The 21,561-nt window shown below is 40.9% G+C and overlaps 1 pseudogene; it reads left to right on the forward strand.

Moving 5' to 3' along the window:
* Positions 1–20,574: 20,574 nt before the first annotated feature.
* LOC110566883 (large ribosomal subunit protein eL13-like) lies at positions 20,575–21,153 on the forward strand (annotated as a pseudogene).
* The last annotated feature ends 408 nt before the right edge of the window (positions 21,154–21,561 follow it).

A 21,561-nucleotide genomic window follows, 5' to 3' on the forward strand; every position in this document is an offset into this window, starting at 1 on the left:
TCTTCTGTAAAGCAAAGGACACTGTTTTCAGAACAAAATGACAGCCTACAGATTGAGAAAGGATCTTCACCAACCCTATATGTGACAGAGAGCTAATATCCAGAATATGTAAAGAACTTAAGAAGTTAAACACTTGTGCAGGGGTTCTAGGTTATCTCCATGCATGGTCCTTGGTTGTAGAATCAGTCTCAGGAAAGACCCCTGTGCTCAGATTTTTTGGTTCTGTTGCTCTCCCTGTGGAGTTCCTGTCCTCTCCAGATCTTACTATTCCCCACTTCTTTCATAAGATTCCCTGCACTCTGCCCAAAGATTGGCCATAAGTCTCAGATTATCTGCTTTGATAATCTGCAGGGCAGAGCCTTTCAGAGGTCCTCTGTGTCAGGCACCTGACTTGTTCTCTTTTTTCTTCTTCTTCTGATGTCCACCCTCTTTGTTCTTCTGGATAGGGATTGAGCATTTTAGCAAGAGTCTGATGTAGCCCATGGCAGTTCAGTGTCCAAGTGGGTTCCATAGTAATAGAAATAGGGACTGTCTCTGACATGAACTGATTGGCCTGCTCTTTAATCACCTCCCCCTAAGGGGGGAGCAGCCTTACCAGGCCACAGAGGAAGACAATGCAGCCACTCTTCATGAGACCTAATTGACTAGGATCAGAAGGAAGGAAAAGAAGACTTCCCCTATCAGTGGACTTGGGGAGGGGCATGCATGCAGAGGATGGAGGAAGGGAAGGGAGGAGGAAGGGAACCACAGGGGGATACAAAGTGAATAAATTGTAATTAATAAAGAATTTTTAAAAATAAAATAAATATGTCATAAAAAGAGTAAATACCTATAATAAATCACTGTAGAAATAAGAAAAAAAATCCAACAAACCAAGTAATGCAATTTTAAAAATGGAGTACAGAGCTAAACAAAGAATTCTCAATAGAGGAATATCGAGTGACAGAGAAACACTTAAAGAAATGCTCCCCTCCTAAGTCATCAGAGAAATGCAAATCAAAACGACCCTGAGTTTTCACCTTACACCCATCAGAATGGCTAAGATCAAAAACCCAAGTGACAACACATGTTGAAGAGGTTGTGGAGAAAGGGGAACTCTCCTCCATTGCTGATGGAAATGTAAACTAGTACAACCACTTTGGAAATCAATCTGGAGCTTTCTCAGAAAATTAGGAATAGTGCTTCCTCAAGATCCAGGTATAGCACTCCTAAGCACATATCCAAATATGTAAGCTCAAGTATACAACAAGGACATTTGCTCAACCATGTTTGTAGCAGCTTTATTTGTAATAGCCAGAATCTGGAAAAAAACAAAACAAAACAAAACAAAACAAAAAAACAAAACAAAACAGATGTTCCTCAACTGAAGAATGGATACAGAAATTATAGTACATTTACACAATGGAATACTATTCAACAATTAAAAACAAGAAAATCATGAAATTGGCAGGCAAATGGTGGGATCTAGAACAGATCATCCTGAGTGAGGTATCCCAGAAGCAGAAAGACACACATGGTATATACTCACTTATAAGTGGATATAAAACATATAATATAGGATAAACATACTAAAATCTGTACACCTAAAGAAGCTAAGCAAGAAGGAGGACCTTGGGTATAATGATCAATCCTCACTCAGAAAGGCAAATGAGATGGACATCCGAAGAGGGAGAAAACAGGGAACAGGACAGGAGCCTACCACAGAGGGACTTTGAAGACTTTACTCAGCAAGGTATCAAAGCAAATGCTGAGATTCACAGCCAAACTTTGGGCAGAGTGCAAGGAATCTTATGAAAGAAGGAGATAGAAGGACCTGGAGAGGACAGGAGCTCCACAAGAAGAGCAACAGAAGCAAAAAACTAGGCAAAGGGGTCTTTTCTGAGACAGATGCTCCAACCAAGGACCATGCATGATAACCTAGAATCCCTACATAGATGTAGCCCATGGCAGCTCAGTGTCCAAGTGGGTTCCATAGTGATGGGAACAGGGACTGTCTTTGACATGAACTCAGTGGCTGGCTCTTTGATCACCCACCCCTGGTGGGGGAACAGCCTTACCAGGTCACAGAGGAAGACAATGCAGTCAATACTGGTGAGACCTGATAGGCTAGGGTCAGATGGGAAGGGAGGTGGACCTTCCCTATCAGTGGACTTGGGGAGGGGCATGGGAAGAAATGAAGGAGGGAGGATGGGATTGGGAGGGAATAAGGGAAGGGGCTACAGCTGGGATACAAAGTGAATAAACTCTAATTTATAAAAAAATTAAATAAATTTAAAAGAACTACTGAAGTCCCTGCAAATGACAAGAATGCCATTCCCACATCTCAGTAAGACTAGTTTTGTCATGCCATTTCTGATGTGAATAAAGTCAAAACAGAATAAAGTTTAAGTGCATGGATTTTCAAACAAAATTGTCTTGATTTAAAATCATGTTTGGCTACTTAATAGTCCAATGATCTTGATTTTAGTATGCCACAAAACCTTTATGCCTTTAGGATCATTCTCACTGAAATAAAAGAACAACTACCTCTTTTGGCTGAGTAAATAAATTGGCAAATACACACAGAGTGTTTAGCAGGTATCTGACCTATGAGTCTTGATTGTAGCAATAGTGAAAATGATGCTGGTAATGGTGGTCAAAATGAAGAACATGGTAACAGACTAGAAAATAGTGTGAGAGGCTGGGAGCCCAAGGATGTTTGCCTGGGGCCAGGGGCAAGCAAATCCTGGAAAGTGGAAATGGCATTTATTAGGAGCCTCTGTGCTTGAATATTGTCCTCAGTAAAAAGTAGCACCTTTCTGGTGGGGCCAGTCCTTGAGCCACACGAGACACAGTGAAAAAAAAAAATATTTTGTTGCTGACATTTCACCCTGGCCATTAAAACTACCTCTGGGCTCTCATAGTGCAAAAATTGCTTTCTTCCTTTACCCCAATTGAGCACACAGGCACCTCTGCTAAAATGTCAGAACTGCCTGTACTTCCTTAGAATATTATTTATTTCTACTTATAATACAATGAAGCTTTGGGGGGAAGACACCTAATCTGTGTCATGTACTATGCAAAGCCTTTGATTTAGTGTGACACAGAGAGTGTCCTCCATTTTATTAGTTGCTTGGTCATATTTACATCATAGGTGCCTTCTCTACAAAGTTTGGGATAATGCCATATCCAGAGGTAACTCAGACGTCAAACTAATGAAAAAAGAATGACACCTTTGGTTCTTTCCTACAAAAGAAAATTAAGTACATGAAAGTATAAAGAAAACACAATATTCGTTTTTCTCTTGCATGCACTCTACAAACATAAAATAAAAGCTACTTTGTGCCAATAATGAGTGCTTATTTATCTCCCTCTAAGTTGGTGCCTTCTGTGTTGTGGAAAAGCCCAATGTGCTGGGGCTAAACAGATTTGATTCAGACCCAGCAGAATGAAAGTGCCTTAGCTCAACTTCATAGCAGAACTTGCCACTAAGATAATTCATTTCCAGACAGCAGTTAGGGAAAGAAAAAAAGACAACAAAAGGACCAACAAAATGACTCATACCTCTGTGCTCAGACTGGACTCACCTGGAGAACTCACAGGACTATTTATTCTCAGGCTCCATTGAAATCACATCATCTGTGGGTGTTTTCAAGGCATCACTCTCTTAAGGTGACTCTCACATGTGGCCGGGATGGAAAGCCACTAATTGACATGATCCCACTCTTCAATTTGCTGGTTAAAAATCATAATTATAACTATTCAATGAGCGCCTGTATGAACTTTATGTTTTCTTGCTGGTTCAGAAGAATGGCAAATGGGGAAAGGTTCTGTTAATGACCACCTGGTTCTGTTAAGATGTCCATCCAGTCATATAGAAATCAGTACATCATTGATACTGATAATTAGCTTTGGTTTGAGGTTCATTGGATTGGACATTTGTATTAGCTTCTTGCTTAAAGGAGTCCCTCTTTTTCTGTTCTTTGATTTTGTTGTTTGTTTGTTTTTTGTTTTTTATACAGTTTATTCTCTTTATATCCTGATTGTAGTCCTCTCCCTCATATTCTCCTGGTCCCTCCCACTTCCCCTCTATCCCCCTTTGTACTCCTTCCCTACTGTCTGGTCTTAGCCTATCAAGTCTCAACAGGACTGCCTGTATCCACTTCCTCTGTGGAATGGCAAGGTCGCCCTGCCAGGCAGAAGTGACAAAAGAGTAGGCGACTGAGTTCATGTCAAAGACAGCCCCTGCTCTCCTCACTACAGAGCCCACATGGAGGCTGAGCTGACTCCGGGCCACATCTCAGAAGGGGGTCTAGGCCCTCTCTCTGCATGGTTCTTGGTTGATGCATCAGTCTCTGCTGGCCCCCTGGGCCCAGATTTTTTGGCTTTTTTTTTTTGGTCACCTTGTGGATTTTCTGTCCCCTCCGTGTCCTTCTACTGCCCAACCCCCTTTCTTCCATGAGACTTGCTGTGCTCTGCCCAAAGCTTGGCTCCTGGTCTCTGCATCTACTTTGATTCCCTGCTGGGCAGAGTCTTCCAGAGGCCATCTATAGTAGGTCCTGTCCTGTTCCCTTTCTTTCTCTACTTCTGTGTCTATCATGTTTACAAATGAGAAATAAGAATTAAGCATCCTCCCTAAGGTTCTCCTTTTTTGTTTAGCTTCTTTATGTCTGTAGATTTTAGTATGTTTATCTTATATTGTGTGGCTATTAGCCAATTATAAGTGAGTATATACCATGAGTGTCATTCTGGTTCTGGGTTACCTCACTCAGGATGACCTTTTCTAGTTCCATCCATTTGCCTGAAAATTTCATGATTTCCCTGTTTTTAATAGCTGAGTAGTATTCCATTGTGTAAATGTGCCACAATTTCTGTATCCATCCTTCAGTTGAAAAATATCTAGGTTGCTTTTAGATTCTGGCTATTATGAATAAGGCTTCTGTGAACATAGCTGAGCAAATGTCCTTGTTGTAGGATGGAGCATCTTTCAGACATATTCCCAGGGGTGGTATAGCTGGGTCTTGAGGTACAGCTATTCCCAATTTTCTGAGAAAGCACCAGATTGATTTCCAAAGTGGTTGTACAAGTTTTCATTCCCACCAGCAATGAAGGAGGGCTCTTTCTCCACATCCTCTTCAGCATGTGTTGTCACTTGAGTTTTTGATCTTAGCTTTTCTGATGAGTGCAAAATGAAATCTCAGAGTCATTTGGATTTGCATTTCTCTGATAGCTAAGGACATTGAACATTTCTTTAAGTGTTTCTCCACCATTTGATATTCTTCTATTGAGAATTCTTTGTTTAGCTCAGTACTCCATTTTCAATTATTTGGGCTGTTGGTCTTAATTTCTTGAGTTCGTTATATATTCTGAGTATTCTGTTAGATATAGAGTTAGTGAAGATTCTTTCGCAGTCTGTAGGCTGTCGTTTTGTTCTGGTGACAGTGTCCTTTGCTTTACAGCAACTTTTCAGTTTTATGAGGTCCCATTTATTGATTGTTGCTCTTAGAGCCTGTGCTGTTGGTGTTCTGTTCAAGAAGTTGTCTCCTGTACCAATGAGTTCCAGGCTCTTCCCCAATTTGTCTTCTAACAGGTTTAGTGTGTCTGATTTTATATTGAGGTCTTTGATCCACTTGGACTTTAGCTTTGTTCAGGGTGATAACTATGGATCTATTTGCATTTTTCTACATGTAGACATCCAGTTAGACAAGCACCACTTGTTGAAGATGCTATCTTTTTTCCATTTTATGGTTTTGGCATCTTTGTCAAAAATCAGGTGTCCATTATTTCTGGGTCTTTTATTTGATTCCTTCATTCCACCATTCTGCTTCAATGCCAGTACCATGGAATTTTTATTACTGTTGCTCTATAGTACAGCTTGAGATCAGAAATGGAGATACCTCCAGAAAACCTTTTATTGTAGAGGATTGTTTTAGCAATTCTGGGTTTCTTGTTATTCCATATGAAGTTGAGAGTTGTTCTTTCAAGGTGTGTAAAGAATTGTGTTGGTAATTTGATGGGAATTGCCTTGAATCTGTAGATTGCTTTTGGTAAGATGGCCATTTTTACTGTGTTAATCCTGCCAAGCCATGAGCATGGGAGATCTTTCTATCTTCTGATATCTTCTTCTAATTCTTTCTTCAGAGACTTGAAATTTTTTTCATACAAGTCTTTGACTTGCTTGGTTAGGGTCACACCAAGGTACTTTATGTCATTTATGGCTATTGTGAAGGGTGTTGTTTCCCTAATTTCTTTCTCAGCCCTTTTGTCTTTTGTATACAAGAGGGCTACTGATTTTTTTTTTTTTTAGTTAATTTTGTATCCTGCCACTTTGCTGAAGGTGTTTATCAGCTGTAGGAGTTCCTTGGTAGAATTTTACGGTCACGCAAGTATACAGTCATATCATCTGCAAATAGTGATACTTTGACTTCTTCCTTTCCAATTTGTATCCCCTTGATCTCCTTCAATTGTCTTATTGCTCTAGCAAGGACTTCCAGAATTATATTGAAGAGATATAGAGATATGGAGTGGGTAGCCTTGCTTTGTCCCTGATTTCAGTGGAATTGATTTAAGTTTCTCTCCATTGAGAGAGAAACAGAACCATAAAAACTGAGCCCCACGATCCTGAAAATAATGATACCCCAACCAAAAACAATGCATGGAGAGGACCTAAAACCCTAGCTCAGATGTAGCCCATAGATTCAGTCTCCACGTGTCGTCCCTATTAAGGGGAGCACAGGCTTTCTCTGGCATGAACTCAGTGGCAGGTTCTCTGATCACCTCCCCCTGGGAGTGAGGAGTGCAGCCTTGTGAGCCCTCAGAGGAAGACAATGCAACCAGTCTTGATGAAACCTGATAGGCTAGGGTCAAATTGAAGGGGAAGAGGGCCTCTGCTATTAGTAGGATTGGGAAGGGTCATAGGGGGAGAAGAGGAAGGGAGGATGGGCTTGGAAGGAGATGAGGGAGAGGGTCATAGCTGGGATACAAATTGGATAAAATGTAATAAATGATAATAATAATAATAAAGAAAAAAGAACTGAATATGATCAAAGTATGTTACATGCACATGTGAAAATATCACCATAAAAATATTGCTTCATAAAATTACTACTCTAAGAATAAAAGAGAGGAAAGGAGAAAGGAGATAGGATGAGGAGAGGGCTGTGGAGTAAAGGAAAGAGGAGAAGAAAATTACTTACTTAAATTATTTATTTTCTCCACAACAAGAAGATCATGTTCTGCTTATGTGTTAAAGTCATTGTGATGTAACAGTAAATATGTGATGATAAAAGTGGGATAAACATAGAGACTTGTTAATCCCAATCCAATGCCACTCTCCATTTCCACTGGAATTATGGCAATATAAAATAGTGCCAGTAGGATTTATGTGCACGGGCATCCAGTTGGAGCTAGCTGCAGCCTCTTCCTGTATAGTGAGACTTAGACTGAGCACTTTTACAACGTCTTCCTTCTTTTCTGTGAGTCTTCTAGGTTGTATATGAGTCTCCAGGCCTATGCTGCACACACAAGGAAAGCAATAGACAAACGCATGGTGAACTAATAAAGCATTGCCTTTCTGTCTCAGATATGAGACAAAATATTACAATGCTCTTGAAATCAGCCAGCAGTTCTCAGCTGGCAAATAGCATAATTATATCTAATATTGAAACTCTTTTCCATCTATAACTTCAATTTCTGTGATGAATTCAAGGTTATTTTTAGCTTGGAGGTTAAGAGCAGCTTAAGAATCATGTCGCACACATGAAGCACACACCAGCATATAGTGCAATGGGAGCTCTTTGTCCCAGTGAGCCAAGAGCTGTGAACATATCTCATTCCTAAGACAGACAGAGTTTTTGAGTGGGAGTGAGTACCTCTAAATACTCTAACTAGTGAAGTACCTCTGTGACATCATTTGTCTCCTTAAGGGCATTCTTTTCATCTGATTTATGCATGAGTCCCTGTTGACCACTACCTAAATTATCGAGGCTTGCCCATAGTAGCTGGAAACAAACATAACAAATAAACACATGGGTAATCTCTACCTCTACTACAACCTTAACTCTAGTGAGTAGCATTCATTGAGTAGACAGCAGGCACAATGTAAAGAGAACCCTGATAAGCACTTTACATTTCTTTTTACTTCAGTAATCTCCATAATCTTCTGCGACTCAGAGAGAGCTGTACCCAGTTAGTACCAATTCATAAAAGTTGTATCTGGGAAGCTTCCTGCTCAATTTTTAGGCAGTTCTGCTCAAGTTTCCCCTTGCCCAGCAACTGTTCATTACTTACATAACTTCAGGAAGGGGCCTTCTGATCCTGATACTTTCTCGACTTTTCTCCTTCTTTAGAAAAGAAGTTTCACTTCTGAGAAAATAGCTCCAGAACAGCACCTTAACTAGCTTCCAATTAATTAGTGTGTTTTGAAGGCTTGCTTTCACGGCAATACAATTATATTTTTCTTTGTATGGGTATAGTGACCGGGTCACAAAGCAGCCTGGATGAACACAGGAACTGCTGTGGTAAGTTATATTTGTAAAATTTTCTCCCAAATGTTCTAGAAAGGGCTATGCCCTTAGAAGGAAACAGCCTTGTATCTGTTGCAGAAGGAGAGTGGAAATTATAAAATTCAGAGAGTGGCTACATCCATGCATTTAATTTTAGATGACTGGTAAAGAAAGCCAACCTGGCTAGAGGAGAAAAAGAGAGGAACTGTAGTTTTCTGATTGATAATTGAGCTATTTCAAACCCTGATTTAGAATGGGCATGGCTGGAAAACCTTTGATCTCTCTTCCTCTAGCTTTTCAATTCTAACCATGGAAAAGAAGAAAACCGGAGTGTAAGAAACATTTTGAATGAGACTGGAGACCCGAAATGAAGAACCCTTTGGGGAAATCGTGGTGAAGCAAGCCTGTCCAGAGCTGTGCTAGCTGTTGCTTCAGTTTCCCGTGGAGCCAGTAAGTTAGGCAGCACATCACTTATGTCCTGGGGGCAGGGGAGATGCCCTGATAAGGAAAGAACAGACAATTCTCAAGGCACAGACAAAACTGTATATGCTGAAGTAAAGTTGCCCCTGAGAGAATCGTGTACAAGTCAAAGTGTCTTTGCAAAGAGCTTCACAAGTTCTAACTGGAGAAAAGCCTTGTTTATATGCCTCTCTCCCATCTTGCTTCTAAGAATAATCCAGTGTGTGTGTATTCATCTCCATTCATTTTAGCTTGGAGGTTAAGAGCAGCTTAAGAATCACATCGCACGCATGAAGCACACACCAGCATATAGTGCAGCGGGAGCTCTTTGCCCCATTTAGCCAAATGGCATTGATTCATTATGCTTTAATTCTCAATACTGTCAAACGTGAAATATGTCTAAATTGCTTTGAAACAACTAAAACAATTGAGTAAAATATTGCTATGTTACTGCTTTATTTAGAACTAACTAGAGTTCCTTTATATTAGGGAAAATTGACAGGGAGTTAGACAGAAGGTGTGCTCTATCAGTTCTTAAAACCTACTGGATCACTTCTCACACTTGGAAACATGCTCAAACAATGGTTCATGTACAAAAGGCCTAAGAATCATTTTTAGAATGGAGACTCTGATGCTTGAAGCCTAGAAACTGTTTCCTGTAAACTCCTAAGGGGTGTCATTGCTGCTGTTCTTCTCCCCTTTGAGCTGCATGTTGTTAAGAACCTTGTAAAATTACAGATACCAAGGCATCACATCAGACCTCTAACAGATCTGTCATTTCAAAAGCCACTTTGGACACCTTTGTCTACTTCTAGACTTATACTGATGTAGTGAAGTGAGTTTGCAAAATGCATTTGCCCCATAAATGCCTGCTCTGGACATGTAGTTATAAAAGTAATCAAACCTGATTTTTTTTGTTATATTATTGATCATTTATTATTTTCCATTATTAATTCACTTTCTTGATCTTGATGTGTACATCATGCTCCCAGAGAATTTATTACATAAAGTATGAAATATCTACCTGTGAAAAACTCCATAAACATACCTGAACAAATGTTGTAAACCATTTCAGGAATTTGCCTATCTTTTAGTCCACCAATGATCCAGTTAGGACTCCCTGGGAAACTATGCTTCAGGGAATTAATGATTCAGCTACAGAAGTTCTCAATCCTGCCTTGGTACCATTTCACTCTTAGCGACCTACAGCGCTGTCCCCAAGCTGACCCACACAGCTCAGGCAGGACACCTTAGGTCACAAGAGCTCTCCATGGTGCTGATCCCAGGGTCCTCGTCTTTTTGTTTGTTTGTTTTTTATTTGTTTGTTTGTTTATTTATATTGCTCTTTATTGATTCTTTCTGGATCTCATATCATGCACCCCAATCCCACTCATCTCCCCATCCCTTCACATCCATCCTCCACCCTTGTATCCTATCCCCCAGAAGAAAATAAAAATTAAAACAAAAACAAACGAAATCTCACCATAGAAGCTACAGTGTGTCACAGTGTGTCACAGAGTACACCCTTTTGTCCAAACATCCTTACTTTCAAATGTTCATTGCAATCTGTCATTGGTCTGGTTCCGGGACTCTGGCCTCTGCCACACTATCAACACTGGGTACTCACTGAGACCTCTGTCAAATATTCTGTTGTTGCCCTATGTCATGGAGATCATGCGGTCCTGGATCCATAGAAACCAGCTCCCTTGAGTGCACTAGCACTTTATCTATGGGGATGTTAGGGTGGGCCGATTCAAAGCCTTGTGTCTGGGCCTGGGGGGGGGGGCTGGTGAGCCGGTCAGCCTGCCAGATCTGCTGCCCCCAAACCACCAGGGCCCGTTCTCCACCACTGTCCCAGTTAGCTCATGCAAGTGCCACAGCCTGCTCTCATCTCCTCAAGCCTGCTCACTCACACCCGTTCCATTAGGGCCAGCTCTAGTGAGATACAGGGCCAGCTTTCCCAAGTGCTACAGCTAATGAGAGGCAGAGACAGCAGCCCCACTCTCATGTTGTAGGGTCTTATTCTCACACCTGCTGCAAGGGCCTGGGGGGGGGAAGGAATCTATCCTATGCCCACACCATTCCACAGCAGATGAGGGGCAGGGCCAGCTCTCCCACAACAGCTCCTTCAGTGTCAGTTCACCCATGCTCAGCAACTAGGGACAGCCCTACTGTGCAGCCCAGGAAAGGTGCAGGGTCCATTCTCCCAAGTGCTGCAGCTGTCAAAGGGTGGGGCCATCTCTCCTACCTGCCACAGCCAATGAGAGGTTGGGTCAGCTCTACAAAGCCCTTGGACATCAACATGGTCCCAGAAGGCAGGCCAGACCAAGGATGTCCACATAATTTTTTGTGGTAAAATGGACCATAGACATTGGCAAAGACCCTGGCTACTGCACGGCCAAAGACCCAGACATGGCTGTCAGTGGCAGCATGGGCTGGAACTTCACCATGGCCTAACGCGGCAACACGAGCTACTCACCTCAGGATGTTCCTCACCACCCCTATGTCTCTGGTTCAGTCTCTCTTCATAGTACTTAAACAGTCCCATTTTTCTTTCTATCTCATCTCTCATGCTTGCACATCATAGCAGCTCCCAAGATGGGCTGACCATGGGGGCAGGGGGGGGGGGGCTGGACAGGACAAACCTCAGGGTCTGTCAAAAATCTCTTAAGTAAACTTCAGGCTGGGGCCATTCCACGTGTTGTATAGGGAGAGCGAGTCTGACAGGTTGGAACACTGGCAGCCTACATCTCAGCAGTATGCACATGGCCTGCTCCCTGCCCTGTGCCAGCCACCGTAGCACACAATGCGTACGACTCTTTCTTTAAGCTTTGTAAAACAAAACAACAAGACTACCCTCTGTGACTGTAATTTTTTTTCTGATTTTCAAACTTTTTGCCACTCTCCCAACTTTAAAACCCTTCCTTCAAACCTAGATTTTTAACTTAGTGAAAAACTTAAGTTAATAACATGATGTTTTTTTCTTCGTGTTCCATGAACACTCTTTAACTTATACAAACATTCATTTGACTGTGTTCCTTGAAATCTTACCAGTCATGGAAGCTTTCTGCTAAAAACAACTTTTTTTATTACCCTTTAAAACCTTTTGTTTTCAATCTATTCACTTTGTATCCCAGTTGTAACCCCCCTCCCTCAACTCCTCCATGTCCCAGCCTCTCTCCCTCTTTCTCCCCTATCCTTCTCCTTAGTCCTTGATAGGGGAAGTCCTCCTCCCACACTGTCTGACCATAGTCTATCAGGTCCCATGAGGACTGCCTGGATCCTCTTCCTCTGTGGGCTAGCTAGGCTGACCCACCAGGTTAAATGCCAGAGCTGAAGAGCAGAAAGTAGTTAAGAGTATGAACTTCTCTTGTAGAGGACCCAACACTGGTTCCTAGCATCCATGCTGAATGCTTACAACTGCCTGTAACTTCAGCTCAACTGAAATCCAAAGCCTCTAACCTCCAAAGACTTCTACACACACACACACACAAGAAAATTAATATTATTAATTTTAAGCCAAAATATTTTTAATAAACTACAATTTTAACTCAGAGAATATATAAGGAAATATAAAAGATTCAACATTAAAATTAAGAAGTAGAGTTATCTTTGAATTGCTAGTGAAAACATCCACAGACACACATTATGGACCTACGAATTTATGTGATTATTCAGTTTTACCAGCTTTTCCTATAGTGTCTTGAAGAGTTGTGCTTGATAAACTGGCATGCTCTGTTGTTCAACCACACGAAGTTGGTACAACGAAGTGTTAGCAGTAAACTATAATGTGTGCAGTCATGTAGAAAATCTTTGCCATAATTTCCCCTCATTTAACTACATATGTAGAAATGATAGATACCTTACTTAACTGGAATTAATTAATACCTCACAATGTGTATCAAAACGTGAAATTGTAGACCTTACATGTATGTGTTATTTGTATGTCAAAATTAAGCTGTTGCAAAATAAAAGCTGAAGCATAAGCATGTAGCTGATTGAAGAGGCAAAAGTGAGAAGCATCAGGGTAGATTTCTTTAGGGTACAGCTCCCTTCCTTGTAGCAGTAAAAAAATAATATGTGTAGCAGGAAGATGTGTAGTTTCATCCAGATGGATGTGTACTGACTTGCTGTCCTCTGAATGTCACCCCGATACTATTAGTTTTCTGTTTCCATGGTAAGCGTGAGACTTTTGAGTTCATGGAATGATTTATTTGTTAAATATCTTTCTTCATAAGTCACCTTAGTGCGTGGAATGAAAATGAGCTCTTACCAAATCATCCAGAAAGAGTGTAAATGGGTTTGACTTGTAAGAACAAATTTTAAACCAACAGAGGGTAGACCAAGACAAAATGAACACAAAACCAAGCCTACAGTGACAGAATTGTCTCACCAAAGCCCTAATCATTTCAGACTGATATAAATAAGATTCATATTTAAAGGAAGATGGTAACCATTATGAACTGTTAGGTCAATCAAGCAGGAGTTTAAAAGGTGTTTATAAAGTCACATAAAGACAATGCACTCACATGTTATAAAGTTTTAACTAGTGGGCTTTAATCTTTCATCCTTGTCATTATTTGGAAAATAAAAGTTTCTTGGGGAAAAACATTACATATATTGCTCCTATGATGTTTTGTGTCTTGTATATAGTTTTCTACTATATATAGTTATTGCAACAAATTTTCATAAATTAAGTAGCTCAAATACAACTTTATGCCTTTACATTTCTGGAGTAAGAATTAAGAAATGATAATAAAATTGATTTGTCAGCAGCAAACATTATACTTTTATGGAGTCATCATAAGAAAGAACCTTTTCTTTGCTTTTTCTGTATTCTGTTGGCTGCCAGGACTCCTTGACTTGTGTACATATCACACCAATTTTTGCTTTTGTTGGCAACTTGCTAATTTGATCTCTGCTCTCCTGACATGATCCCTGTCTTTACATAAGTGCCACTGAGTAGTTTAGATTAAAAACTTACCAATGACAAGGTTTTAATAATGTCTGGAAAGACCAATTTGACATACAAGCTCACACAAGAATGAGATATGAAAAAGTTTGAGCTTTATTCAGCTCTCAGGGTCAAAATAATTCATTTTTAAGAGTAAAGAGTCAGAAAGAGGACAAAAAGCAGCATAAAATGTAGCCACCTGCTTGTCTTTCTGAACTCCTTAGAATATCCATCATTATTGAAAGTAAAACCTATAATATTATCTCATGGAGATAGTATAAATTATGTCAAAAGACACAGTGAGGGTCAGTGAGTGCACTTTAAGTCATGCAAGGAAGCAACACTGGACCTGATAAGGTATAGTAGAGAAAAAAAAAAGAGAAGGAAAGGGAAAAAGAAGAAAGAAAAGGAAGATGAGGAAGAAGGGGAGGAAAAAGAGAGTGTATATGTAGGGGAATCAAGAGGAAAAAATAAAGCAGGCATAACCCACCCAGTCAGTAGATAAAGTAAAATTGAACAATAAGATATGTCCAAATAATTCTCCCAACAGGGCATGAAAGAAAGAAAAGATAATAAGGCCAAAGTTAGCAACCAGACAGAACAGTTAGTAGTAGAATAACTTTTGTTTCTATTCATTGTGCCTTTAGTGACTTTGGAACAGGTGTCAGAGAGTCTTGGTCTTTATTTGTTTCCCATCACCGACCAAACCAGCGCCTGTGCCCCCCAGCAGCAGTACACAGAGGAACATTCTTAGAACTCTTGCTCTTATCTAGTGAAGGGGGCTATGGTTCTGTCCAGATCTGCTGCACATTTTACATCACTACCCACCTTTCCCTCAAAACCATACTGCCACAGTCGCCTCCTCTGGTGTTTCTAAGGAAAACAGCAAGCAGTACTGTATTGTAGGATGCCAAATTCCCCCTGCATGTTTATCTTGCATTTTTGAGCAACTTTATTCTCAAATTCAGTCTGTGCCACAGTGGCCACTGTTCTGTCAGCACACACCTCAAATGCAGACTTGCCTTTACAGCTGAAGTTCTAATGAAGCCAGAATACTCTGTTTTTTTGGGGTTTGCTTTTTAAATCTTATCTCAATTTCAGGAATCCTGTTAGGGAAAAACAGAAGAAGGAAAACCCAGTGGTCTGCAAGTGTGAATCCTCATCAAGAACCAGAAGACCTGAAATCTCCCATGGATCAGTGATATTCGCCCAGTTAAGACATTTTGCCCCACTGACACAAACCAAGGCACCAAAATCAACAAAAGTATCATTTGAAAATATAACTAAGCAGATTAACACCTCAAGACTGAGCCTCTGTCTTTCATCTTTTGAATTCAGGGCAGGCTTATGAGTTGCTTTAGTGAAAAGGATGTAGACACAGTGAGACAGTAGGAGCTCTGAGCTTAAGCTGCAGAAGGCATTGGATGCCAGTTCCTACTGCCACATGAAGTCACAAGGCTGATAGAATAAAGTTCAGGGGACAAGCTTGAATTGTCCTTGTCTGACCTACAGTTGATTGACATACATGTAGGATCCCAGTCAAGCATAGTTTATCCAACCTACTGCTGAACACAGACATAGTGTGAACCTAGAGCAGAACAGACTGCTGAACCAGGCTTGTGGTGTAAATGCTTGATTTTTAAGCTATTAGGAAGTGGGAAGGCTTGCCAAACAAAGACAAAGACAATGACTGAAACAGATGAACCCTTTGACATCTTCATCAACAGAAGCCTTGATCTTCACGAACAATACAGAACCCAATGTTCCTATGATGTAAAGAAAGATAAAACAGGAAGGATATAAATTATCAAAATTGCCAGCTCATTACAAGATTTGGGTCTTATTATGTTAAAATTGGCCTGAACGATTCTGTTATAATAACTATGTTAATAGACACAATTCAAGCACTTAACAAAGAAGGGGAATTATGTATCAATGTATTCCAATAATTGAAATATGTATTTTCTGATACCAGAGACAATGGCCTAAGCTTCATTACATTGCTGCCACCATGGTGGATTCAGGGTGCAGCAACTTAGGTGGGACTGAAACTCCAAGAACTATTTGCTCAGCCATGACAATGGGCAAACGGCAACTGAAAATGTCTGCCTGTCAACTGCAGCAGCAATCGTGGAAAGTCCAATTGCATTACTCTTTCCCTCAGGGTTGAAGAGCAACTAGAGGTTAGTGGGGGAGAGGTTTCAGTGGAAATCTATTCCAGTTTTTACATTAATTAACTGTGTCAAAGTATGTGGTCACTTAGAAGAGATGGGTGCTCATTTAAAAAAAAAAAGGAATCTATGAGGCCTGAAACCCACTGAGCAGTTGTGATATTTTTTTTTCTCATCTCAGATAGATGGAATCATTTTTGATAATGAAATTCTCTATTTCTCTGTCTTGCCACTGTTCAAACACTTAAGTTCATAAAAGTTAAGCTGCAAACCCACTACACTGTTGAGAGAAATCTCAGCATGTCAGAACTCCCAAGGAAAATCAAAGATGCCCTTCAAGGATAGGCATTAAGAGACCCTGGCCTGACACTCACTCACTTGTTAATTCATACTGTATATCTCAGAGCTATTTGCCTTTTATACGTAAAAATCCATTTGACATATTGGAAAGTCTGTGCCTCACCTGTAAAGGTGATTTGTCAAATATATGCTGATTATTTTCTATGAAGAGAGACTGCTTCTGGGAAATAAAAGCTGGATGGGAAAGGGCCAGCAATGACGGGGCTTCTTTTTCTTAGAGAGTGTCTGGCTTCCCTTCAGTCTCTTGAGAATTGCCTGGCGTGCAGTCTGTTATCAGTTGAAGCTGTTCTCATTGACCCTCAGACTCTCAGTCTCCAATCCGAGCTCTTTCCCTTGTTGCTGGTATAAAGTATGACAGAGTAGTTTAATTTCAGTCCCTTCATTTTCACAGCAGCCCTAATAATGCATACTTCATGGTGTTTTTCTTAAATACATAAGGCAGAATAGGCTAGGCCCAGATGGAACCACTTGAAGATTCTAGAAACGCCAAAAGTAGCTAAGTACTAAGTCAACTAAAAAGCAAATGCATTGAAATGATACTAGGGGAGCAGGAAGTCTGAAGCCAGAGCAAACAGGCCTTCCAAAGACCAAGTCAGGACAGATTTGGGGCATGCCTACAGAAGCATAAGCACTTCTATTATCATTTCTGCTCCATCCACTTTCCATGCTCAGGTAATTTAGGCTAGCTGAGAGGGCTAGCCTAAATGTCCTTGCTGAATCACGTGACTACATCTGTGATTACAGATTAAAAGCTCAGTGATTGAAAACCCCAGGCAAGGCACATACACAAAGAGAAGATAGCTCTCTAAAGGCAAGAAATTATTGTCCCTTTTACTAATATATGGGATGGATGCTGGGCTGAGAAGGGTACCAGTGACAGATAAAAGAACAGTTCCATCTAAGTCAAACTTACAGAACCAATGAGTTTATTGGGGTTACTTATATGAGCATGAATGACAACCTATCCATATTATGAAAAATCCCACCTTTTGGGAGGGTGATGGCCTCCCAACAGCTTCAGAGATGGCAGTCTCCCTTCAGTTAATATTCCCCCTCACGTGTACTGTAGCACCTGTCAAGACCAGACCATGAGGGAGCAGTGCCAGGGTGAGTGGAGGCTGGGTTAGCAGAGTAGAGGCTGATGACAGAGCACTGTACCATGCTCAGGAGACAGCACTGCACAGGAGCCCTAGCCTTCAAGTTAAGGCAGCTGTCACCCAAAGGTTACATTCTTGCAAAAAGGTATTAGTTTAAACAGCAAACAGCCTGTCCAAGGGTACTACCATCTTAGCCATGCCCTTGACTTAACATAACCTGATAATACACCTGACTGCATATTAGCCACTTAATGTTTTAAGCCTATCCTTTAAATTGAAAACCGAGAGGGCCTTCATTGCTTTTGAGGGAAAAAATATTTTTTGCCGGTCAACTGAACTATAAAATACCATATGCCTGGTGGGTCAGCCTATATGGCGGGCCTAAGCTTTTTGGCTTTTATCAGCGATAGATCCATACAAACAGAATACTCTTCATGCACAGACAATGCAAAGAAAGCCCAAAGGCCTGAGCTGTCTTCCATCCTCACCTTTTGAACTCCTGCCCTTGGTGAGCCCACTCTTGCTATTAATGGCTGTCACTGCTTGGATTTTCCTCCTGAGACCACTGCTCCATCAGGTCAAATGGGAACATCAACTCTATATATAGCCATAAAGATAGAAGATGAGATCAAATTAGGGTAAGAAGAAGAAGAAGAAGAAGAAGAAGAAGAAGAAGAAGAAGAAGAAGAAGAAGAAGAAGAAGGATGCAATCTGTGATTTGCTTTTTAATTTTTCTTAATAAATATGCTTGGATATGGCTGCTGTGTATATTTAGGCTCCAGATCCAAGTACTTGATATGAACTTTCTAAATCATGCCTCTTGATCTATTTGATTTATTTTGATTTACTTGTCTCTGTGGCCTTTTCCTGTTCAGTGTCTCAGTTTTCAGCATAGCTAAACTACTAAACAGTGTTTCATTTAATTAACAACTAGTATCTCACTTGAAGAGAGTGGATTCCTTTTTGTGATTTTTGCATTATCACATCCTTTCTGTTTTAATGTTTGAGGAAATTAGGCTCAAAGAGACTTGCAGGAATAAATTCTATCAAATATCCAGGAAGCCCAAAATTCTCCTGAGAAGAAAATTAGCAATTGTTGAAGGGTTCCAATTGTCTCCCTGGCTTCAGCTGGGGACAAATTGCCAAAAAGAGCAACTGATGGTGATATTCGTAAAGCGTGGAATGTCCCTATTTGGAGTTACTGCTTCATTAGTTTGGGGTAGGATGACAAAAGACAAGGATCAGAAAATTTTTCTGTAGAAAGACAGCTACTAACTATGCTGTCACAACCCCTGTAATGGATACCTAACTCTGTTATTGCCTATGAAAACAGGGGTGGACAGTGCCCATATGAGCAAGGGCTGTTTTGAACCACAACAAAAGTAGACAGCAGCACTGGCCCTTGGTGCACCTGTGGCTCCAGTAGACGCTGTGATAGGAAATGTGTAATTTTAATCCCACACACTGAGAGAGACACAAAGCCTGGCAGTGCCTAGTGTCATCTCCAGCATCTACAGAATGCCTCAAAGCCACAAAATGATTTGAAACCGTAGCAGAAACGTGAAGGCTACAGAACTAGGAGGTGGTCATAATGAGAAGCCGACTCCTACTGCTTACTTAAATGACAAACTGCCTAATTTCTGTGAAATCTACATTTATTCATTTTTTAAATTTTGAAAAGAAACCAGTACACGTTTAAAAAAAAATAACAGCTTTTGAGCAATCTCGTGAAATTTAAAGTGCTCTTTTCGCACTGATCAACGTATTAAATCTCATAAATGCCTGGGTGGCTGCTGAAAGCCTAGGTATTTCTGTCCTGCTTCCAACCTCCTGGCTTGTAACTAGCATTCCCATCTCATGGATAAGACACTGAAAGTCATGTGGGAAATGCCTCTGAAAGTGCTCCCATACTGTATGAGGATAAGGTGTTACAGCTAATCGGAGCAGCAGTGTGATGCCTCCCAGTTCTACCTCCATAGTTTGGATTAGTGAAGTCTGCTCATGGTTTTTAACATTTAACTCAACACACTGTTAATGGCCCTGTTATGTGTGACCCAATTAAGTAATTTCTGCTCTCTCTATAGGGTCAAATCTACCTGTGAGGAGAGCCTGGAGGACAACTGTCCACTTTTCATTGCCTCTCACACTGATAATATATGCAATAGAAGAGTATCTGTTTTAATGAAGACTTAGTAATACACACGTGGGCATATGCCCCATGTGGGTATTTCAGTTAAACTTGACATCTGGTTCCAAAAAGCCCCTGTAGTTGAGAAGCGTGGAAAAACCTGCTTGGTGTGTATCCATGCAAAGACAAGGTTGCCGGATACACAGCTAGAAAAAAATATAGTAATGAGCTTTAAACTTTATGACCAGGACCAATGATGCAGACAGGGACCTTTACCCCATCCCAGGTGCTAACCTTAGTCATTTATACTTTCAAAAAAGCAAGAGTCACAGCTGTTGAATTTCATCAGCAAAGCACCGACGCCTTGGCACTTTTAATGACTTGTTCCAGTTTTCTTGACATAACCCTTTTACCTACTGAAGGTAAAAATAGTATTTTACTGTAACAAATTGAGAAAACGTTTGAAAAACAATTAGTGAGGAGAGGGTAATCTGTGCTTCCTTAAGGCAAATAATGAGGCAGATTGTTTGCGAAGGTGACCACGGTCATGTTGCCCACCCTGTAGGCACATAACTAGAGATCAGGTTTGATTTGCCCTCTTCAAAAGTCTGGCCTAACATTCCAGCTTACTTTACCACTGGAATGACAAAAGAAGCACTGTACAAACAGCAGCATGAGGATTTAAGACGACCTGGAGCTTTTGATTTGTTTGCTTGGAACGCCACATCTCTTTAATATTTTTCAAAGTGTCGTCTGGTTAGACAAACTAGGTGAGTGAAATCTAATGTATTATGTGCCACAAGGCATTCTCGTAAAGAAAAAAAAATCATTTATCCCAAGACCAGAGAAGATATCAAACCAAACGAAGAAAGAAAATCAATAGGGCCTTTCTGCTAGCCGTGCTTCTGCACAGGAGGCAGCCATGGTGCTCAGCTGGAATGTCGTGATCCTGAAGCCTCACTTCCACAAGGATTGGCAATGGCGAGTGGTTCAACCATCCGCCATACAGAATCCACAGACACAGGCTCGGCAGACGAAACGTGCTGCCTTGCCCCTCGTCCTGTGTCCAATCCCATCAGGCCCATCCTGAGGTGTCCTACAGTTATATACCCCACCAAGGTCCGAGCTGATAGAGGCTTCAGCCTGGAAGAACTCCAGGTGGCTGGTACCCATAAGAAAATGGCTGGCATCATCGGCATCTCTGTGGACCCAAGAAGGAGAAACAAATCCACTGAACCACTGCAGGCTAAAAAGTGCAGCTCCTGAAGGCATACCGCTCCAAGCTCATACTTTTCTGGTAAAGAGCTTCAACTGGCCCCTCAGCTAACACGACCTGTGATGCCCATCCTGAATGTCTGCAAAAAAGAGAAAGCCTGAGTCATCACAAAACTTCAAGGCCTTTGCCAGTCTTCGCATGGGTCAGGCCAATGCCTGGCTCTACGGCATCCGAGCAGAAAGGGCGAAGGAAGCTGCAGAGCAAGATATTGAAAAGGAAAAGTAACGCTCTGTTGTACTGCTGCAATAAATCCTCCATTAAAAAAAAAAAAAACCTCAATAGGTACCAATATGATACAAATGTTGAAATTATCTGACGGAAATGTTTTAATAAGTATTTGGAGCATGCTGGTACTAAGAGAGTACATACAAAGTCAAGGAAAGGAACAAACTACACAGAAGAGCCAAGCAGAAGTGTTAAGAGATAAAGCCTGCAATAAACAAAATTCTAAACCTCACCAGAAAGGTCCAGAGGAAGACTGAGGAGGAAGGAGGAAGAACCAGTGAAGCTGAAAATTAAACCATAGAACACACTCAACCTGGACAAGGGAGAGAAACACACTGGAAAAATCCCACTCAGGGAGGTTCACTTGAAGTCCTGAGAAAGAAGAGGACCAAGGAAAGATAAACAGCA

This window comes from Meriones unguiculatus, chromosome 1, assembly GCF_030254825.1.
Source record: "Meriones unguiculatus strain TT.TT164.6M chromosome 1, Bangor_MerUng_6.1, whole genome shotgun sequence".
In the NCBI taxonomy this organism is placed as follows: Eukaryota; Metazoa; Chordata; class Mammalia; order Rodentia; family Muridae; genus Meriones; species Meriones unguiculatus.